The sequence below is a fragment of the Pyxicephalus adspersus genome, chromosome Z (assembly GCF_032062135.1).
Source record: "Pyxicephalus adspersus chromosome Z, UCB_Pads_2.0, whole genome shotgun sequence".
In the NCBI taxonomy this organism is placed as follows: Eukaryota; Metazoa; Chordata; class Amphibia; order Anura; family Pyxicephalidae; genus Pyxicephalus; species Pyxicephalus adspersus.
In genome coordinates, this window is record NC_092871.1 from 58,252,950 (window position 1) to 58,257,145 (window position 4,196).

General features: G+C 43.0%; 1 long non-coding RNA gene across 1 annotated transcript; it reads right to left on the reverse strand.

The window, feature by feature from the left end:
• Nucleotides 1-331: 331 nt before the first annotated feature.
• On the reverse strand, nucleotides 332-1,617 carry LOC140344202 (uncharacterized). Its single transcript, XR_011923509.1, has 2 exons — nucleotides 1,083-1,617; nucleotides 332-740 (listed from the first exon to the last, which is right to left on the reverse strand). It is a non-coding gene; the product is annotated as an uncharacterized lncRNA (long non-coding RNA).
• Nucleotides 1,618-4,196: the final 2,579 nt, after the last annotated feature.

The window sequence follows — 4,196 nt, forward strand, 5'->3', positions numbered from 1 at the left end:
TCCTCTGTTCATTTGTGGTAGTGTTATCGCTTTGTTGTCATTGTGCTGTGCTGCCTGATCTTAGCACTATTGTATACCAACACACTTCCACTTTCTGTCCAAACTGGTTGTCAATTAGTTGTCTAGCTGAGTTGCATACTCATTCTAACACACCTGATGGTGATGGAAGAAGGTCCAGGTTGCCAAGCACAACATCAAACCACATTGATTGCCAAGTTCACAAGCAGGGTCACGCACTCTTACATACCAGATAGTATGCTTTATTTATGTGTTTACATGATTCTAATGGTATTAGTCATTTTGTATAGAAAAATGCCAAGGACAATTTAACTTAGTGCCAAACATATTTTATTGCTTTGCTCAAACCAATGATCAGAATGTCAAAAGGCGTTTATGCCTGTCCTGCAAGGTCATCCATGACCTGTACATCTTGCTGGAAGGGAAAATTGCAGCAAAAACAAAGAGAAGCTAGGCTATGCCAAGAATGATGAGGCTCCTGGACTCTCTGAATATTTTAGGAAAGGCGTCCTTTCAAACCACGTCGCGCTTAATTTGTGCACTGAGCCAGTATACAGTTTCCTGGGTGTTTATGAAGGTTTCAATGCCAATTTAGACCTTGGCCCACTATATAGTCACTTTCTCACATCAGCTTGGGAGTGGAGGAACATAAAGGTGGATTTTCAATGTCTGTGATGTGACATTCCAGAGGCTTGGCAGCACAGCAGAAGGATGTTATCGCCCTGTAAAGAAATAGATTACATTATTAGGATGTGTTAAGTAGCATTGTTAATCATGCTTTAGTGTTAACTACACGCTGCTGGATTGTATTTTTCATTCTTTTCTGGCTGCAAAAGCAATGCTTGCCCAAATCTAAACTAAATTGCACTTTGCCCTAGTTTGGCAATGTGTTTTTGTAAAGTATTGCATAAAGGTCCAGCTCTTACACAAATAAGTGTGCTATTTCATTTCCCAAACCATTAAAGTGTGCTCTCTATGACTTCAACTCCTAGGCTGGTTTGTAACCCAAACATGATGTGCTGAAATATGTAATACATGCATTGTAAACAAATGTAAATACTCACGCGTAAAGACATTAGTGATGAGTTCAGCTCTGACACGACGTCCCTCTGCTGTGCTTTGGGAGCCAGAGGCAGGATGTTGATGCACCTTTGGCTCGAGTTCCTCTGGAATGTCCCAGAAATCCCCATGGTGCAGGCACAGGTTGTGCAAGAGACAGCATGCCATGATGACTCGGGCAGCTTTCCACAGCGCGTATAGGAGCTCACCACCGGGCCACGCCAAGCACAGAAACCGTGCTTTTGGCAGCCCCATGGTTTGCTCCACAACCCCCCGGCTTTTTTGCAGAGCCTTGTTGAATTTATGCTCTGCTTCAGACCGGGGGTGACGCACAGCTGTCATAAGCCATGGAAGCTGCCCGTATCCTCTGTCAGCTGTAAAAAGACAAACATAATACATGTTAGTTCTTGGTATAGTAAGTGTTCTGTGAATGCAGTGTAACACTAGATTTTTTACAAAGGTCGCTAAGGGTTGTGCTCTTCAGTCACTTTATTGCTTTTTGGTTGTTAGGAGACATTGTTACTATTGACTACCACACTGAAGTACCGTGAGCTGTGAAAATAGTAATTATACTAGGGCTTCCTGGAATATCTGAAAGTTAGTTCTTCCCCCATGCTCCCAATATTGTACAATATTTATAAACTATTTGCTAAATTAGATGTTAGCTCAAAATATAACATATTCTCAATATAGGTCATAGCCTGGCATTCTGACAATGCAAAGGGACATAGCAACATAATAGGTCTCTTTAGGATTTGACTACTGTTAGTTGTATTACAGTAATGACATTATACATTACCTATTAACCAGCCCTCAGGCATTTCTCCAGAGATGAAATTCTGGTAGAGGGCTGTCTGACGCAGGGTATAGGCATCATGGCATGATCCTGGGAAACCTGTGAGTGCACTCATGATTTTCCTGTTGGCATCACAAACTATTTGTACATTCAGTGAATGATATGACTTCTGGTTGCGAAACGCGATTTCCTGCAATTTAGGGGCCTGAATGGCCACATGAGTGCAGTCAATGGGCCCCAAAACATTCGGAAATCCTGCTCGCCTGAAGAAATCCACCTTGACCTTCCTCCACTTCTGAGCTGTTTGAGGAAAATGAATATATAGTGGGACAAGGTCCACAATGGCATTGATGACCTTCGTAAAAACCCTGGAAACTGTAGGCTGGCTTAGTCCACAAATTAAGGCCGAGGAGGTTTTAAAGGAACCCCTTCCTAAAATATACAGAGTGGCCAAGAGCCTGGTCATTCCTGGCACTGCCTGGCTTCTCTTAGTTTTTCTCTTTCTTTCTCAATTTTCTCTTCCAGCAAGCTGTACAGCTGATGGATGACCTGGCGAGACAGGCGGAAACGCCTTTTGACATCCTGGTCACGCAAACTTTCCAGGCGGCTACACTCCAAGAAGATGCATGGTGCCCGGACCGTTTGGGAAGTATGAGCTTGCTCTTCTGGTTGCTGTTGTTGTTGCTGCTGCTCTTCTTCTGTTATAACAAGGAATGTTGAGTTTAATGTCACAACAGCAGTTGTAAAGAGCAACTCTAGTTCCAAATTGGATCCATGACAACAGCAAACAAAATCCTTGAACCGGCACACATTTGAATGCGCGTGCGCACGTGCGCGTTTGCATGCGCACGTACTGAATCCCTATAAATTTGCCCAGTTTCTTAGCCATTCTGCTCATGCAAACCAAAAATTGGGGAGAAAAAAGAAAAAGAAAAAAGGTTGCAACAAGAACAAGTAAGAATACACCATTGACTTTTTTCCTCCAAAAAATGTTTTGGGTGTGTTGTCCCATAACTCTTTTATTTTGTGACTTCTAGTTACACCACCGCCACCACCACCACCACTACCACCCCAGGGTCTTCAGTCCATAGACCAACAGGCAGCTCCCTCAGGCCAGCTAGGTTGCTCTGTGAAGCAGGTCAAGTAACATCTAGGCCCCTGGTCCCTCAACCTGGCACCTCAGCTAGTTTGAGCCGGACCAGGGATTATGCTTCCAAGGCAACTAGCTTCACTCCTGAGCAAAATGCAGCCCTCATGGAGTCCTACGTACAACATTTTCCTAGACTCCGTGGGGGCTTGCACTCCCAGACTTCCCATGCTGTAAGGCAGGGACTCTGGGAGGAAATTGCCAGGAGTGCAAATGCAGTGGGCAGTATACAACGGACCATTATGTCAAAAACGTGTGAGTGACATCTTCAAACATGTCAAAAGGGTCCTGGCCACAGAGGCCGGAAGGAGTGAGATCTATCCTGAAAATCTTGTGCAGTGCCTCAAGGAGTATGAAAGACTCCGATGCTTGGCAACCATGTAAGTTCAATCCTTTTACATTCCCTAATTACCAATGTGAATTGATTTTTGCAATTTTGTGGGATTGCAACAGTTTAGTCATTAGCATTGAGAACAAAATAGCATTGTGTTTTTACATATTTATGCTTGGGGTGAAATATGAGATCATTTTTGGAGAATGACCTCTTTGATGTGTTTTTACCTTCTTTTGACTTGCATTAACAATGTGTGTATTTACATTTTTTTTACAATAGTACGCCCTGAGACGCAGCAGTCCCCTCCTGCCCTCTGTGCTCGGGGTGATGTGAATGATGAGGATGTCACTTTGCATCGAGATGACACTGGCCTTCCTCCTGGTAAGATTAACCTTCATGAACCTTCATGGTATATCTTGTTTGACATTGTACACGTGTCTCCAATCATGTTTATAACCACACTCATGTGTAATATGAGTGTTTCATTTCACACATTTTTAGCTGTGGGAGTGGTATGTTTTGTGGTTAGATTTGTGGTGAACCAATCAATCCAAATGAACTTGGGTTAGAGTCAAGCTCTCTCTTTCATTTGTTTTTGTGCTTTCATCACCAGATCACCATCTACAGGAGGAGGTTGTTGATCCATTGCAGAGAAGCCTGGAGGAGAATCCAGGTAATTTGGTTTGTGTGTGTGTTCAGCCTTCCAAAAGCTAAGTAATTACCTTCGATCTTTCTATATTATATCTATATATAGATAACATTTGTTAAGTTTTCTTGCCAGAGGATTCTGGTGCAGCCTCTCTTTGGGAATGTGTGAGCTTAATATGTCCAAAGAAATGTTG